At 44.3% G+C, this 18,347-nt stretch overlaps 1 protein-coding gene and 1 long non-coding RNA gene across 6 annotated transcripts in view; both read right to left on the reverse strand.

Annotated features, from left to right (window-relative positions):
* Positions 1 to 11,555, reverse strand: part of ACACA (acetyl-CoA carboxylase alpha) — a 244,316-nt gene extending 232,761 nt beyond the window's left edge. For 2 of the 5 annotated variants that reach the window (XM_069602732.1, XM_069602735.1), the window contains exon 1: positions 7,006 to 7,302. The gene's annotated coding sequence lies outside the window, so the exon portion shown is untranslated. Of the gene's footprint in view, positions 1 to 7,005; positions 7,303 to 11,295 lie in introns of those variants that run through there. The other 3 variants (XM_069602734.1, XM_069602730.1, XM_069602731.1) reach the window with 2 other exon arrangements.
* Positions 11,556 to 16,927: 5,372 nt separating this feature from the next.
* Positions 16,928 to 18,347, reverse strand: part of LOC138447209 (uncharacterized) — a 38,785-nt gene continuing 37,365 nt past the window's right edge. Inside the window, exons 2-3 of the long non-coding RNA XR_011259734.1 lie at positions 17,863 to 17,958; positions 16,928 to 17,732 (exon numbers count right to left, since the gene is read on the reverse strand). This is a non-coding gene — a long non-coding RNA (uncharacterized lncRNA). The remainder of the gene's footprint in view (positions 17,733 to 17,862; positions 17,959 to 18,347) is intronic.

The raw sequence follows: 18,347 nt of genomic DNA on the forward strand, positions 1-18,347 counted from the left end.
ATAATGCAAAACTGTGCATTTTTAAATGATGAAGATGGTAAATGTTCAGTTCAGTTCAGTTGCTCAGTCGTGTCCGACTCTTTGCGACCGCATGAATCGCAGCACGCCAGGCCTCCCTGTCCATCACCAACTCCCGGAGTTCACTCAGACTCACGTCCATTGATTCGACGATACCATCCAGCCATCTCATCCTCTGTCGTCCCCTTCTCCTCTTGCCCCCAATCCCTCCCAGCATCAGAGTCTTTTCCAATGAGTCAACTCTTCGCATCAGGTGGCCAAAGTACCAGAGTTTCAGCTTTAACATCACTCCTTCCAAACAACACCTAGTACTGATCTCCTTTAGAATGGACTGGTTGGATCTCCTTGCAGTCCAAGGGACTCTCAAGAGTCATTTTATAATGCTATATATTATTTAAATGTTATATGTTAATTTAAATGTTATATGTTATTTTACCACAAGAAAAAGTGAAGAAAAATCACCTCATGAGCTATAGATTAATTACAAAAGGGAATAAAGATTTTGTAACGAAAAAATGTGGGGGACATCTCTGGTGGTCCGGTGGTTGAACGTCTGTCCGTCAATGCAGGGGACATGGGTTCCACCCCTCGTCCAAAAGATCCTACATGCTACAGAGGGACTAAGCCCACACTCTAGAGCCCCTGAGCCTCAACTACTGAGCCTGTGTGCTACAACTACTGAAGCCTGAGAGACTCGAGCCGGTGCTCCACAAGAGAGGAGCCACTGCAGTGAGAAGCCCACCCACCACAACTAGAGAAAGCCCCAGCGCAACAACACAGACCCCATGCAGCCAAAAAAAACCCACTATATGCACATATTACCCTGATGAAAATAAAAAGGTAAACAGCTCACCGTGTAATGGTAAGTGAAGAAATCAAAGATGAAGGATGGTGTATAAAGAACGTATTTGTTGTTGTTGTTGAGTTGCTAAGTCTGTGTCTGACTCTTTTGCAACCCCATGGGTGGTGACCTGCCAGGTTCCTCTGTCCAGGGGATTTCCCAGGAAAGAGTATTGGAGCGGGCTGTCCTTTCCTTCTCCAGGGGATCTTCCTGACCCAGCAATCAAACCCATATACCCTGCATTGCCAAGTGGGTTCTTTGCCACTGAGCAACCAGGGAAGCCAAAGTGTGTACAGTTTGTATTAAAAAGCTGGCTGAGCAGGGGACTGCCCTGGTGGTCGAGTGGCCAAGACTCCTTACTCCCACTGCAGGGGGCCCAGGCTCGAGCCCTGGTCTGGGAACTAGATCCCTTGTGCCACAACTAAAGAGTTCGCATGCCCGCAACTAAAGATTCCACATCCCGCACGCCACGAGTAAGACCTGCTGTGGCCAAAGACAGAAAGAAAGAATACACATTTTTTTTAAGTTGGCAGAGTAGGAAGATATACAAGAGTATCTGTCTTAATATGAATAAAATCTCTGGTTATTATTAAGAAATACTTAATTAAATTTAACATATCTGATAATTACTATTAAAAGTTATAGTAAGAAATAAATAACACTGCTTGTCTCTGGTAAGGAGAACTGAATGGCTGCAAGACAAAGGAGGGAGAGAGAATGTCACTGTATACACTTTCATACACTTACAATTTTGAATTATGTGAAGGTACTATTTACTAGCAACTAAAATTTCAAATGTCTAATAAAAAGCTTTACCCATTAGTTTCATGCTACTCTAATTCCTTATCTCATATATCTGCCTGAGCATTTAAGAAGACAACTGGTGTGTCACTCACTCTATTTATTTATTGGTGGCTGTGCTGGGTGTTTGCTGCTGCTCAGGGGCTTTCTCTAGCTGTGGCGAGCAGGGGCTACTCGCTAGTTGCAGTACATAGGATTCCTGTGGTAGCAGCTTCTTTTGTTGCAGAGCACAAACTCTAAAATGCGGGCTCAGTAGTTGTGGCGCACAGGCTTAGTTGCTCTGCAGCATGTGGAATCTCCCCAGTCCAGGGATTGAACCCATGTTCCCTGCACTGGTATGCATACGTGCTAAGTCACTTCAGTTGTATCCAGTCATGTCCAACTCTTTGCAACCACATGGGTTGTAGCCCAGCAGGCTCCTCTGTCCATGGGATTCTCCAGGCAAGAATACTGGAGTGGGTTGCCATGCCCTCTTCCAGGGCTGCATTGCTAGGCAAATTCTTAACCACTGGACCACCAGGGAAATCCCATTCATTTCTTAGTTTATATTTATTTATTTATTTATTTATTTATTTAACTTTTGGCTGTACCCTGCAGCATATGGGATCTTAGTTTCCCAACCCACACTCCCTGAATTGGAAGGCAGAGTCTTAACCACTAGACGACCAGGGAAGTTTTTCCATTCATTTATTAATATGTGTTACTGTGTAACTGACTCTGTTATTTCTTCAATGAAGGTGGAAAAGTTATTGTCTCTTCCAATTGTCTGAAATCTACTACCCTAACACTTTACAATGCTGTGTAAACACTAGGCTTTTGTAGGCTGTGTTCCATAGAAATTCAAATGAATATGAGGGATGACGAAACATATTAAGAGATGTGAATCATGTGTTCAAATTTCAAACAGTATTCCCTTGAAACATTTAGAGGCCTCCAGGTAAAAAGCCATTTTGTGAATTCAAAAATCTCTGGGATTATGAATCAGTTCCTCCCCATAATCTTATTTCATAGAGCAGCATTTAGAAAAAGCTGAAACCATGATGTAAGAGTTGGACTGTAAAGAAAGCTGAGTTCTGAAGAATTGATGCTTTTGAACTGTGGTATTGGATAAGACTCTTGAGAGTCCCTAGGACTGCAAGAAGATCCAACCAGTCCATCCTAAAGGAGATCAGCCCTGAGTGTTCACTGGAAGGACTGATGTTGAAGCTGAAACTCCAATACTTTGACCACCTGATCAGACGAGCTGATTCATTTGAAAAGGCCCTGATGCTGGGAAAGATTGAAGGCGGGAGGAGAAGGGGACGGCAGAGGATGAGATGGTTGGATGGCATCACCGACTCAATGGACATGAGTTTGGGTAAACTCCGGGAGTTGGTGATGAACAGGGAGGCCTGGCATGCTGCAGTCCATGGGGTCGCAAAGAGTTGGACACGACTGAGCAACTGAACTGAACTGAAACCATGATTCAGGTGTCAGCTACCTTCCAGAGAGCACCCAGGATTCGAGGATAAGGACAATTTCTTCCCTGAAGAACTGTTGTTTGATTTTTTTTTTTTTGGCCTGCCCGCAAGTGTTCTGGGTATGTTAGGCATTGTATTTTACATTATCTGGCAGAAATGTGGAGCTGGTGAAGTTTACACGTTAAAGCCAAAAGTCCTAATCCTCCTGGAGATACAACATTTTATAGGTTTTACGGAGACAGTTTTAGGTTGAAAATAATGAACAACTCTCAAAAATTAGTTGCTTAATGATGTACCAGTCAGACGATGAACTGCCTAGAGCTGGAAGTTTCCAACAAGAGTATTGGATAAAATATTTTCATATTAACTATAAAGTTGAACTAGAAAATTCCTAAGATATATTCTAATACTAAAAGTTCCATTCAGTTCTCAGATTTTTATAAGATGGAATCAAAGGAAAATTCAACAGTTTGCCTTGCCAGGCTCAGGAATACCACTAAATGCTAAAGCACAAAACACAACCCAGCTATCTATCCTCTTGGTGCCAATTTGCTGATATCTCTTCTGGTAAACTTAAAAACTAATCAAGCTCCTATCAACCTACTATCCCCCCAACTTGGCATGTGTGTAAATACATACACATATACATGTGCCAACTTATGGCTTAAGAACAGGTTTGAGTGGTCTACAAAAACAAAGGATGATTTTTAGGAACTCCATTAGAGTACTCTCTTATTCCTATCATACGTGTGTGCTAAGTCGCTACCGTCGTGCCAGACTCTTGGTGACCCCATGGACTGTAGCCCACCAGGCTCTTCTGTCCATGGGATTCTCCAGGCAAAAACACTGGAGTGGGTTGGCATGCCCTCCTCCAGGGGATCTTCCTGACCCAGGGATCCAGCTCAAGTCTCTTATGTCTTCTGCATTGGCAGGTGGGTTCTTTACCACTAGCACCACATGGGAGGCCCATTCTATCACAGGAGATAGTCAAATATTCATAAACAAAACCTTACACTTCCTGAAAATATTTGTCCAAAACTGAGTCTGCTTTTCAAACTTAACTCCACGAATTCATTCAGAATTTTCAAACTTCATGTTATCATTTCCAAAAACGAAAATCATTATCCAAATGTACTCTATCTGGGATGACTACTTTGTAACTACTACTTCCACGCAACTTCAGTTTCTGATGCCATGTAATGGTAAACACTCCTGTGGTTCCTTATACGAAGGAAGGTGAGTGCAGCAACCTGAGAGGATGGAATAAACCTAAGTCCCAAATAACATCCGCCAAAGGCCAAACCAACTGGGACCACCAACCTTTTGGTAAGGTGCTAACATCCCTTGCTGCTGAAGTTTCTTTTCACTTGCTTCCTTCAACATCCTGAGACTAGAGACTAAATGGCTTTATGATGGCTTGAATAAATAACAAATTGGTAAGAGAACTGTGTATCATGAGAGCATACATAGTAAGATTGACTTTTGAACTCATAAAAACCTATGCCCTATTAATGAGATTTATTCTCTGACCGCTATTTGTCATAGTTTCCTCTATGTAAATATCATCTCACATAACCCATTAGAGCCAAGTAGTGGATACTCACTGAACTTTAAAAATTAGTGAAACAAAAAACTAGATAAGCAACAATCTGTTACAGTGGAAGATCAATAAAAATTTCCTTTAAAAATGTTACTTGCCTCAATAGTTAAAAGAAACTTTTTTTGGCCAATGAGTCTTCGGTGTTCATTTACTTCTTCATAACCTTACTGTTTTAAGGGCTTGGAAAGACACTTGGTGCATATCTGCTATTATTATTAATCTTTAAGAACAATTTTAGATAATGATATAAAAATCTTTTTCTGAATTGTAAAAAGACTCCTCCAGTTAAAAATATTAAATTCCAACATGTGATTCCAATAATTTTTATTTTAACTTACTTCTTTCTTTAACCAATACTTTTAGGATATTAGCTATCCAAAAAAAAAATTTTGTTTTTAAGAAAGGAAAACACTAGCCCCAGACCTGTTAGCCAGTATGTGACAGACAAAAACCTTTCTAGTCATTGACTGAAAAGGAAATGAAATTTTACATAGTGATCTATACCTGAATGTGTCCATGGCACTTTGAAAAGGCAAGGATGGGATGAGAGTTCTAAGGCTGGCTTTCACAATACTAGTTCATTGACATAATCTTGTCTTCTGAACTATTAAGATAACTAAACCAAATGTCACCATTTCTTAACTTTTCCTCCCACTTTAAAAACCATGACATCTTAGGGGAGATGTATTTCTGCTCTGCACTGGTTAATTCCAAACAAAACTTGTGCCACACAAATAAACTCAGGTGACTTCATAAACTAATACTTTGACATCGTTTTTATGCCATTTTACAATGTTTGCTAATTATCCTGAAATTCACAACAGTTCCTCCTGTTATTAAAAATGAGGAAACTGAGGCAAGAGAAGTAAGTTGCTACTTTGCAGCAAGCGGGCATCTCTCTGGACACTGCAAGCTGCTGTCTTCCCCTATTAAACCACAGTGCTTTTCTTAACGGTTTAGTGGCTAAGTGGCTCTGACTCTTTGTGGCCCCATGGGTTGTAGCCGGCTAGCACCTCTGTCCATGGGATTTCCCAGGCAAAAGTGCCTATCAAATAAATAGGCACACGGAAAGCCTTCTCCTCACAGACATGCAAGACATCTCCACCAAGAAGAGAATTCCTATCGGTGCCCCCCCAAGAAGAAGAAACCATAAAACCAAAGTAACCACGCTTCTCAATCTGCACTGTGGACAAGGGGGTAAAAAATGAAAGAAAAGGAGGAGTCGAGGAGGACCAACTTCTGAGACTGATGACCACATTATCAGGTTTATTCCGCACACTGGGAAATCACTGAAACCCTGCTTAAAGAGAAACGGAATAAGAAATTTAGAGATTTCAGTCTTAAACCCCAAAACAAAAACACCTGAAATTAAAGTATTTCCGAAACCTGTACAGTTGTTAGCTTATTCTTATTTGCTTCTGTAAAACCCACAAAGCCTACTTGGAGTCCCCAGTATTTAGAGCTGATTCCTAGTGTCCACCAGCGTCAACTTTCCCGCGTCCAATTCCAGAAATACGGTTGGGTCTGACCCAAGCAGGATCTTCCGGCACGTTTTCCTCTGAAATTCATTAGCCTCACACAACCTGGCCACGTCCTACCTCCGACAGCTTCCCGTGAACAGTACCATAAACGTGAGGGAGAGAGTAAGAGCAGGCGTACCTTTTACTACGTCCCTTAGAGAAAATACTTAATAAAACTCTGGGGGCAGAAACTGGCAAGGGACACCTCGCCCGGCCCCTGGCTCCCACCACGATACAAAGACAGGGAAAGCAGAAAGCAGTCCGGGGTCTCTGCACCCCACAACCTCTCTCTCTCTGCAAGAGAGAAGCAGACTTTCGGGGCAACTGGACCCCAGCCCTCAACACCCTCCTCCCACGTGGATCTCCTCCCTCTCCGCAGCGCAGGGTCGCACTGGAGACTGGGGTCTGGAAGGGATCAGACAACGCCGGGGCTGGCGCGGGAGGACGGAGGGACCCGCTCCAGGCAGACACACCAGCCCCTTCCTAGAGGCCCTGGGCTGTACGCCTCCCAGTTCCGGGGTCTGAGCTTCGACGCCTGGAGACCCCCAGCCCAGGTGCCTCCACGTCTCCCCCAGAGGTAAACGAGAAGCCCCAGAAGAACTGCGGGGAGAGCCGGGCTGCCAAGCACCGGGTCCGGGCGGGATGGAGCCCGGGCCGCGTGCGGCGGAAGATGGGAGGCGGCCCTTTGCAGCCGCCGCCCCTCCCCGGGCCCCGGCCTCTCCCGGTCCCGAATCGCAGGCTGCGGGGCGGCCTTCCCCTCCTCACCTCAAGGCGGCGGCGGCAGCGTCCCGCGGCCCGGCGGTCCCGGACCTCTGCGTGGAGGCGGCGCTGGGCGGGAGGAGACGCCGGTAGCTCCGGCGATGGCTGACAGGCGCGCAGCACCAGGCCGGCCCGGCACACGGGGAGGGGCGGGGTTTCAGGACTCCGGCCCCGCCCCGCCCCGCCCCCGCTCCCACCTCAGCCGGCGAGCCCCATGAGGTGACTACGTCCGGGGTTATTCGAGGCCGTTCACCTCCGACCCCGCTCCCCGCGGCGGCGCGGTCTGGCTGGCCACGCAGAGAGGCGCGGGCCTCGAGGGCCCGGCGACAGCCAATGGGAGGACGGCGCGGGGCGGGGCGACGTGAGGCGATACGGATGGTCCGAGCACCGCTCTGCCATTCGGGGCCCAGCGGCTAGAGGGCGGGCGGGTCCCGGGTGGCCTCCGGCCCTTTCTCCGGGGGCGGTGCCGAGCCGGCGGCCCGGCCGGCTCCTCCTCCCAGCGAAGCCGGGAATGGGGAATGGCGCGAGGGGCCATCCGGCTCGCGGCGCGGGAAGGGAGCGCTGGATGGAGCAGGGCTCAGCGAGGCGGGCGGTGCGCAGGCCGCGTGAGGACCCTACCCTGTTCAATCCCCGTGCCCCGACGCGGAGGGTATCGCATTCATGAACTGCCCAGGATCACACAGGCTGGTTTCCAAGTTCCGTGCTGGCAAACCAAGCCCTGTTCTGAGACAACCGGCCTCGCTGGGTGGCCCACCCCAAAGGATTCTGAGGTGCTGAATCCTGAAGCACTTGAGGGGAAGCCTCGGTGAAGAAAGCTCAGTAAGAAGGGCAGAGTGCCAAAGGACAGGCTCCTGCGCCTGCCCCGAGCCTGGATGGCACCCAACTCCCGGCTTCTTGGAAAGGAGCGTGCCTCCCCATCTCCACGGTGGTTACACCAGGTCTTTGAGAAGAAGGCAGCCGATTTCTCTAGTTTTGCCAGTTATTTTACAGCAAGACATTCATGGTGATTCTGTGTTGAAAATTAATAGTATCTGGAAAGAATCCAAACATATAATAAAACTACAGAGCAGAAGAGAAAGAAAATTAGAGAAAATTGCACTTCAGAAGAGTGAGTTTAACTCTTTCCAATCCTGCCCAGGGTACTTTTCTGAACTTCTAACAAGCTTGTGCTAACAAGCTTGTACTAAGTGGTACAGAGGATGACAGTTTGATGGGAAGAAGTCCTGAGCCAGGGAGCAAAGAGTGAACAGGATAGAAATACACAACCTGAGGTCAGAAGTTCTTGGAGGGAAGCTGAAGCAGGAAGATAGGAAGGTTGGTCAACAGGGAAGAGTATTCTAGAAGCCCTCATCATACCTTTAGGTGGTGACTTCTCCAAGAGTTTACCAACCTACTTGAATAGAATAGAGACTGAAAACACATTCAGAAGGAAAATGTGAACTTTATATAGAGCAGTCACCCAAGTTTCACAATAACTGCCATTAGATGCACCTGTCAGCTGAACAGAGAGGAGAATCAGAATATAAAGATAACTGAGCAAGGCCTCACTGTTTAACAAGATGTTTGACTTGATTGACTGAAAAAAAAAAAAAGCATAGAAAGAGGAAACTTTATCTCTTCCCTATGAAGCTGCCATGAAGGAAGCGACTTTACAAAGAACTAAAAATCTTGAGGTTATTTGTCTTATTTTTCATTCACTTTTCCTAGTTCCTACTACTTATAATAGATTTCTTTCTTAGTGATGTTGCTGTTTATCAGCCTTAGGAATACTGCAGAACCAGGGGGTCGTGCTCAGAAACTGTCCTTATGTGAACCTTCAGCAAGCCCTTACATGTCTTGCTTTTGACCTCATTGAACATTTGAAGTAACTGAGCTTCAGCAAGCCCTTACATGTCTTGCTTTTGACCTCATTGAACATTTGAAGTAACTGAGCTCTATAAAGTACTAGCCAAGGAGAGACCTAATGAATGAGCTACCATAAAAGAAAATGAAGGATGAGTTAAGATACACCAAGACTATTTACATAGGATATAGTAGTCTAATTATCATCATCAAGTGACAGTTGGACCAAGAGTGGGCAGAGAGCTGTGTCTTTGAGACAGTTCACCTGGATTTCAACTCCGAAGTGTTGTTTTGTTTGATGCATGCCACAACCTGCCCATCTCCACTATAGGCTCTTTAGCGCTGTTCCATGGGTACTTGCCACACAAGCTTGTGTCTGTAAGAAGTGGTGGAGGAGAGTTAAAGGGTGGAGAGCTTACTCTACAAGACTAAGGTGTGAGAGAAGGGATAAAGTGGCACATTTCTAGGTACCATAATGGCTGTAACAGACTGAACTGTGATCTAAATTTATATGTCAAAGTCTCAACCCTCAAGCACCTCAGAATATTAGTTGGAGATTGGCTCTTTAAAGAGGAAACTGAAGTCATTAATTGGGCCCTAATTCCAAATGACTGGGGGCCTTATAGGAAGAGATTAGGACACAGACACACAATGAGGGAAGACCATTTGTGAATCACAATTGATGAAGCCTTTACCAGATGTGGCTGTTTTGCTGGAGAAGATGGTCAACTACAAGCCAAAGAAAGAAGCCTACGAAGAAACCAACTCTGCTGACATTTTAATCTTAGACTTATAGCCTCTAGAACTGTGAAGAAATAAACTTCTATCGTTTAAGTCACCCAGTCTGTGATACTCTACCATGGCAGCCCTAAAAAAACTAATGCAAGTTTCCAAATACCAAATGGCTTCCAGGTTTTTAAAGAAGGTTAGATTAAGGTATCAGGGATTTTCCCCTGAGCATTCCAACCCTAAAGATGGTCTGTCACCCTACTCTGGGGCAAATAAGAAAAGCCTGAGGGCATAGCTATTTTTAAGATATCCCAATCTAGTTGGGAAGACAAAACTAAACACCAAAACAGAGTGTCTAGATCTTGCTCTTTAATTGATAACCATGTAAGTTTTAGAAGAGCTGTACATAAAAGAGGATAAATTCTCAAAACTAAGTCCAGAAATACATAAGCAGTATGTGTGACTGTCCACGGCATTTTGGCACTTCATTGTCAACTTCAGTTTGCAGTAGTGTTTCTCAAAATATGTTCCACTGACCACCTGAAACAGAGTCAGTCGGTGCTTGTTAAAAATACAGATTACCAGCCCCACTTCAGACTCTTTTTTTAAGCAGTAATTATTCACCCTGGAGTTAAAGAACAATAGTTTCGGATTTATCATTATTTTTCCCTCTTTGCTGTCAGTGTCTCCAATGAAGAACAACATGTCCTACGCCTGCACAAACTAGACAGAAAAGTCTGGCAGGTCAGGCCAAAGTTGAACCAAGGTAGGAAAGAATGTGCCTGAATAGAAAATGGACCCATAGGACTTCCCTGGTGGTCCACCGGTTAAGAATCTGCCTGCCAATGCAGGCGATGCAGCTTCAGTCCTTGGTCCGGGAAGATCCCACATGCTGCAGAGCAACTAAACCCATGCACCACAACTACTGAGCCCACAAGCCCCACCGCAATGAGAAGCCCATGCACTGCAACGAGGGGTAGCTTCCCACTCACTGCAACTAGAGAAAGCCCACAAGCAGCAACCAAGACCCAGCACAGCCAAAAATAAAAATAAATAAACAGAAAATATTTATAATTTTTTTTTTAAGTAAATGGACCCTCAAAGAGCACCCTCTCCTGGTGGCTGTCTGGCCACGGTTCCAAATTCCTTAAATGGCAGAGTCAGTGAGAGACCTTTAGGACAGCATTCTTGCCTGGGAAATCCCATGGACAGAGGAGCCTGGCAGGCTGCATGCAGTCCATGGCGTCGCATAAGAGTCGGACACGACTTAGCAACTAAACAACAGCACAATACAGGGGATATAATACGATGTTATTTCCCACTGGCCCCCAATACAGAACACTTACACTAATCTGGCTTCCAGCTCTTGCCGTGCTTATCTTTACTTTTGCTTATGCTGGCAAACTTGTCCTGCCTCTTTCCTAATTTTCTGAATTTTTCTATAGTCTGTGGGAGTCCCATTTTCTCAAAGAAGATCTCTTCTATTTCTCCAGCTCCTACTGATTATCCTTCCTTTGAATTCTACTAGCAATCTGGTCACCACCACATGGTTCAGCATTCACTGGGCTAAAATTTTTTTGTGGATATGTTGGTTTCAGCTCTCCAGCTGAATTTTAATTGTCTTAAAAGCAGAGAGCACTTCTTACACTTTGGTACTACCCTCAATAGCTAAGTAGAGATATTCGTATGGGCTTCACTGACTGAAAATAAAGGCTGGCTCTGTACCTCAGAGACCTCTCTGCTTCCAATGTCTGCTTGTCCGTCTTCAGGTCGCGTCTGGGAGGCAAAAACCTCCAGAAGGATACTTCACAGATGGACAGACTTCAAGAAAGTCACTGCCTCAACCAGAACGGAGGCTCTAGTCATAAGATAAGAGAAAAAAGAAGACAAGAAGACTTGATCAGAACACTGTGTTCTTCGACTCTGCTCAGCCGTGCAGGTTTGTCCAGGGTTAAGAGTCTGAGGGAGCTTCACACCAAAAGGTCAGAAACTGTCTGCAGGAAGGCCGCTTTATAAGTCTGGTCCTGATGATGAAAGGCAAGATTACACAACGAGAAAGACAACGTTCGCCACAGAGGCTCTGCACGATGTTTTCACATGGACACTTGAGTTTTCACAAGGCATTTCAGCTTCTCCTCCCTCCTTATTATCCAATCGCAGACACTGCCAAGGCCTAGCTGTCCTATCTATAATTGGCAGTCACCAAAACTTGGCTGCCTCTTGCATGACAGTTCCAGTATCTTTTCTTTTGGCTCTGCTGGGTCTTCCTTGCAGTGCGTGGGCTTTCTCTAGTTGCGGCACAAGGGCTTAGTAGCCCCGGAGCATGTGGAATCCTAGTTCCCTGACCAGGAATCATTCAAACCTGTGTCGCCTGCATTGGAAGGCAGATTCTGAACCACTGGACCACCAGGGAAGTCCCCAGTATCATTATTTTTAAGCCCTTTCTAAGTCCTATACACTTCATTACTAAATACCTAGAGAAATTTTAAGTGGACCTTTATCTGAAGGCAGGGAGGCTAACCTGTTTACGTCTTGCCTGTTCTTGGGATTCTCACATTTCACAGTGATCAGCTTTAGACCTTCTCATCTCCAGCCTCACTCTCCTGCAACCCCAGGACAGCATTCCCGGAGAGCTTGCTCCCTGTTCCTGCCTTACTGTCTCTTCAGCTTCTCCAGCATCTCCATCTCTCTTGAGTCTGACTTAGATTTCTCCTACTACATGTTTAGAGCTCACCTGTCTATCCCAAATAAATACCCTCACTTCCCACCACTACTATTATATATCCGTGCATACTAAGTTGCCTCAGTTCAGTTCAGTTCAGTCGCTCAGTCGTGTCCGACTCTCTGCAACCCCATGAATCACAGCACGCCAGGCCTCCCTGTCCATCACCAACTCCCGGAGTTCACCCAAACTCATGAGCATCGAGTCGGTGATGCTATCCAGCCATCTCATCCTCTGTCGTCCCCTTCTCCTCCTTCCCCCAATCCCTCCCAGAATCAGGGTCTTCCAATGAGTCAACTCTTCACATGAGGTGGCCAAAGTATTGGAGTTTCAGCCTCAGCATCAATCCTTCCAATGAACACCCAGGACTGGTCTCCTTTAGGATGGACTGGTTGGATCTCCTTGCAGTCCAAGGGACTCTCAAGAGTCTTCTCCAACACCACCATTCAAAAGCATCAATTCTTCAGCACTCAGCTTTCTTCACAGTCCAACTCTCACATCCATACATGACCACAGGAAAAACCATAGCCTTGACTAGACGGACCTTTGTTGGCAAAGTAATGTCTCTGCTTTTCAATATGCTATTTAGGTTGGTCATAACTTTCCTTCCAAGAAGTAAGCATCTTTTAATTTCATGGCTGTAATCACCATCTGCAGTGATTTTGGAGCCCCCCAAAAAAAAAGTCTAACACTGTTTCTACTGTTTCCCCATCTATTTGCCATGAAGTGATGAGACCAGATGCCGTGATCCTAGTTTTCTGAATATTAAGCTTTACGCCAAATTTTTCACTCTCCTAGTTCACTTTCATCAAGAGGCTCTTTAGTTCCTCTTCATTTTCTGCCATAAGGGTGGTGTCATCTGCATATCTGAGGTTATTGATATTTCTCCCGGCAATCTTGATTCCAGCTTGTGCTTCTTCCAGCCCAGCATCCCACATGATGTACTCTACATAGGTTAAATAAGCAGGGTGACAATATACAGCCTTGACGTACTCTTTTTCCTATTTGGAACCAGTCTGTTGTTCCATATCCAGTTCTAACTGTTGCTTCTTGACCTGCATATAGGTTTCTCAAGAGGCTGGCCAGGTGGTCTGGTATTCCCATCTCTTAAAGAATTCTCCACAGTTTATTGTGATCCACACAGTCAAGGTTTTGGCATAGTCAATAAAGCAGAAATAGATGTTTTTCTGGAACTCTCTTGCTTTTTCGATGATCCAGTGGATGTTGGCAATTTGATCTCTGGTTCCTCTGCCTTTTCTAAAACCAGCTTGAACATCTGGAAGTTCACAGTTCACATATTGCTGAAGCCTGGCTTGGAGAACTTTGAGCATTAGTTTACTAAGTTGCCTCAGTCATGTCCAATTCTGTGTGTCCCCATGGACTGTAACCTGCCAGGCTCCTCTGTCCATGGGATTCTCCAGGCAAGAATGTTGGAGAGGGTTGCCATTCCCTCCTCCAAGGGATCTTCCTGACCCAGGGATTGAACCTGCATCTTTTAGGTCTCCTGCATTGGTGTGCGGGTTCTTAACCGCTAGCACCACCTGGGAAGCCCCTACTATTATGTATGAAACACAATAAATAATAAAGCACAACACTAATAATTTTTGAAGAGCCTTTACTTTCAAGGAAAACTGAACCATCACTCAACTTCCTTTCATTCTTCATCCCTTCAGTCTTTAAAATAATTTTTAAATTTTTATTTATTTTATTTTTGGGTGTGCTGTGTCTTTGTTGCTTTTCTCTAGCTGTGGTGTGCACCCTTCCTGTTGCTCTGGCTTCTCTTGTTGAGGAGCATGGGCTCTAGGGCGTTCGGGCTTCAGTGGTTGTGGTGTATGGGTTAGTTGCTCTGCCACATGTGGGATCCTCCCCAGCCAGGGATCAAACCCACGTCTCCTGCATTGGCAGGTGGATTCTTTACCACTGAGTCACCAGGAAAGTCCCATCCCTTCAGTCTTAAAGTTTCCTTCTCTTATAACTTGGACTAGAAGATTTCAGTGTCCCTGTCTTTTTAAATCTCACCTCTAGTTAACATACTACACCAGCAGGTAGAAAGCAATCCCCACAAGTCTTGTTTATCAGTGGACCTCCTTCACTGATGTGTCCAAATTTCCTAATGAAAATGAAAAGGAAGAAGTGGAAAGCAAAAATGAGTGAAAATAAAATGTAATTTAAATCAATGAATGACTCCTAGAGGAGAATATAGGCAAAACACTCTCCGACATAAATCACAGCAGGATCTTCTATGATCCACCTCCCAGAATACTGGAAATAAAAGCAAAAATAAACAAATGGGATCCAATTAAAATTAAAAGCTTCTGCACAACAAAGGAAAATATAAGCAAGGTGAAAAGACAGCCTTATGACTGGGAGAAAATAATAGCAAATGAAGCAACTGACAAACATCTAATCTCAAAAATATACAAGCAACTTATGCAGCTCAATTCCAGAAAAATAAACGACCCAATCAAAAAATGGGCCAAATAACTAAATAGACATTTCTCCAAAGAAGACATACGGATGGCTAACAAACACATGAAAAGATGCTCAACATCACTCATTATTAGAGAAATGCAAATCAAAACCACAATGAGGTACCACTTCACACCAGTCAGAATGTCTGCGATCCAAAAATCTGCAAGCAATAAATGCTGGAGAGGGTGTGGAGAAAAGGGAACCCTCCTACACTGTTGGTGGGAATGCAAACTAGTACAGCCACTTTGGAGAACAGTGTGGAGATTCCTTAAAAAATTGCAAATAGAACTACCTTATGACCCAGCAATCCCACTGCTGGGCATACACACCGAGGAAACCAGAATTGAAAGAGACACATGTACCCCAATGTTCATCGCAGCACTGTTTATAATAGCCAGGACATGGAAACAACCTAGATGTCCATCAGCAGATGAATGGATAAGAAAGCTGTGGTACATATACACAATGGAGTATTACTCAGCCATTAAAAAGAATACATTTGAATCAGTTCTGATGAGATGGATGAAACTAGAGCCGATTATACAGAGTGAAGTAAGCCAGAAAGAAAAACACCAATACAGTATGCTAACACATATATATGGAATTTAGAAAGATGGCAATGACGACCCTGTATGCAAGACAGCAAAAAAGACACAGATGTGTATAACGGACTTTTGGACTCTGTGGGAGAGGGAGAGGGTGGGATGATTTGGGAGAATGGCATTGTAACATGTATACTATCATGTAAGAATCGAATCACCAGTCTATGTCCGACGCAGGATACAGCATGCTTGGGGCTGGTGCATGGTGATGACCCAGAGAGATGTTATGGGGAGGGAGGTGGGAGGGGGGTTCATGTTTGGGAACGCATGTACACCCGTGGTGGAGTCATGTCAATGTATGGCAAAACCAATACAGTATTGTAAAGTAAAATAAAGTAAAAATAAAAATTTAAAAATATATAAATAAATAAATCAATGAGTGAGATGGCCATATCGATTGACTAGTATAGTTCTGGGGATGAATATAGGCAAGCAGTCCTGAGAAGTACTGGTTCTTAGTATTGGTGATCTTAGCCAACAGAGAAGGAGGGACGCTGCCTTCCCTGTGTTCTGCACTGTAAAGAGCTGAGCTCTTTAATCAGGTAAACCAGGCTTTACATGCTGACTCCATCACTTAATTAGCTCCATGACCTACAGCAAATGACCCCCTTTCTGGGCCTCAGTTTCCTTGTCTATAAAACTGAGATAGAACACCTACCTTGTAAGGTTGTGTTTTGGATTAAATGTTATAGCCAAAACGTAAAGTTTCTAACACAAAACTTCGAGGCAGGCTAAAACTATTACTTCCCCCTTTCTCTCCATTCCCCTCTCCACGTCCCACTAATGTTCAGTACAAGAACAAAATATCCTGTGGATGCTCGATTGGATTCAGGAATGATTATGGTATTAAGTTCACTACCCGACCCCAGCCCAGGGCCAATATTCCCAGAGGAAAGGAGCATGTGATCAGAGATCTGGGCTTACATCTGAACCTTTTACCCACACTTGGAGGGAGCAAGTAAACAGGAGAGTGGCTCTGGCCTGAGCTTCTGAGAACAAACTGAAAGGCTGGCAATGTGAACGTTCGCCAGGCCCTGCTCAGCCCCGTGGTTGCACCACACTAAAAAGGCAATTTGGCCCCTGTAGCAAAAGGAACTTCCATATACTGTCAATGGGAGTGTCAACCTCTTAGAAAACAGTTTGGCATTAATTAGTGAAGCTGACCATATCCTGCATGTGCTATAACCCAGCTTCCAGTTATGGATTTATACTCTGGAGAAACTTTCAAATGTGTCCCAGGAACATTTTCTCTTCTGGTCCCAAACTGGAAACAACCCAACATCTCTCAGCAGTAGAATGGATACATAAGCTATGGTGTAATCCAGAGAAGAGGTGATATGTGTATGCATGTGGCTGATTCACTTTGCTACACAGCAGAAACTAATACAACATTGCAAAGCAACTATATACTCCAATAAAAATTTTTAAAATAACTCATGATACCTTGATACAGTAAAAGATTATAAAGCAACGAGAATGAAAAAACTACTGCTACAAGAAATAATATGGAAGAACTTCACACACATAATACTGAGCAAAAAAAGAGCCAGACACAAAAGAGTGTGTTTCTTCAAAAATGGGCAAAATTCATTCGTGATGGTAAAAATCTGAATCGTGGTTACTCCTGATGGTGGGTAGTGACTGGGAGACAACACAAAGAGAAGCGGATCCACTTTGTGTTATATGTAATAAAAAGTTTCCTTTAAGTTACATAGGGTGCGATCTTTCCATTTACATAAGTACAACAGCAGGTAAAAAGTATATACGTATAAAAGCAGGTAAAAAGTATGTAAGTATAAAAGCAGGTAAGAAGTACAAGAGCACTAAAAAGTAATTTTAGTGATACATATACAGATAGTTCACTATTTTTGAAAAAAGTCTGGGGAACTGATTGGGAGAAGGGAAAGGAGTGTGACCAGAGAGATAGACATATGAAGAGCTTCTCAGCTACTGTGAAAGTGAAAGTCACTCAGTCTTGTCCGACTCCTTTGCAGCCCCGTGCACTGTAATCCGCCAGGCTCCTCTGTCCACAGAATTCTCCAGGCAAGAAATTGGAGTGGGTTGCCATTCTCTTCTCCAGGGGATCTTCCTAACCCAGGGAATGAACCCAGGTCTCCTGCATTGCAGGCAGATTCTTTACTGTCTGAGCCACCAGGGAAGCCACAGGCAATGTTCAATTTCTTACTCCGGATGATGGCTACATACGTTCATATTATTACTAAAAATTATGCTTGTGTTGGGATTTCTCTGGTAGTCCAGTGGCTTAGACTCTGCATGCCCAAAGCAGGGGTCCCAGGTTCAATCCCTGGTCAGGGAACTAGATCCCACATTCCACAACTGAAGGCCCCAAGAGCAGCAAATAAGACCTATTATTCAAATAAATAAATAATAAATACTTTTAAAAATATGCTTATGTTTTATATACTCTTCTATAGGCATGCTATATTCCACAATAAAAGAATTAAACATAAACCCAAACAAATAAAAAATACACACCCTTAAAAGATAGAGTAGCAGAATGTAGCACTGAGATCATTTTCAAGCTGGAACAGCCCTTTGAAAACATCTTGTCCAACCATCTCATTCAAGAAACTGCAACAGAAGTCAGACAAGGTAAGTATCTTACTCAAAGTGACTCAGTCGATTACAGAGCCTAATCCGGAACCTAGGTGACCTCCTGTCTTCTGGTCAAATGCTCCAGAGACCCATCCAGACTCACCACATCAGCTCTAGTTTCCTACTGTCTTCAGAGTCGCATCTCTCATCTTCACACTCCATGAACCTCACTATCTTACAGCCTGTTTTCCTCCTAAACTTGGAAGTTTTGTGGTGGGGAAATGAGATCAGGAGAGAGATCGCCCCCCCTCTATAGATACTGCAAACATTTAGAAAACCTCTCAAAACGTTGCGTAGAAGGGGAAAAAAAAATCTAGTAGTATAGAAACAGTTCTGGGTCCATTTTTCCACTACTGGATATTCTG

The sequence above is a fragment of the Ovis canadensis genome, chromosome 11 (assembly GCF_042477335.2).
Source record: "Ovis canadensis isolate MfBH-ARS-UI-01 breed Bighorn chromosome 11, ARS-UI_OviCan_v2, whole genome shotgun sequence".
In the NCBI taxonomy this organism is placed as follows: Eukaryota; Metazoa; Chordata; class Mammalia; order Artiodactyla; family Bovidae; genus Ovis; species Ovis canadensis.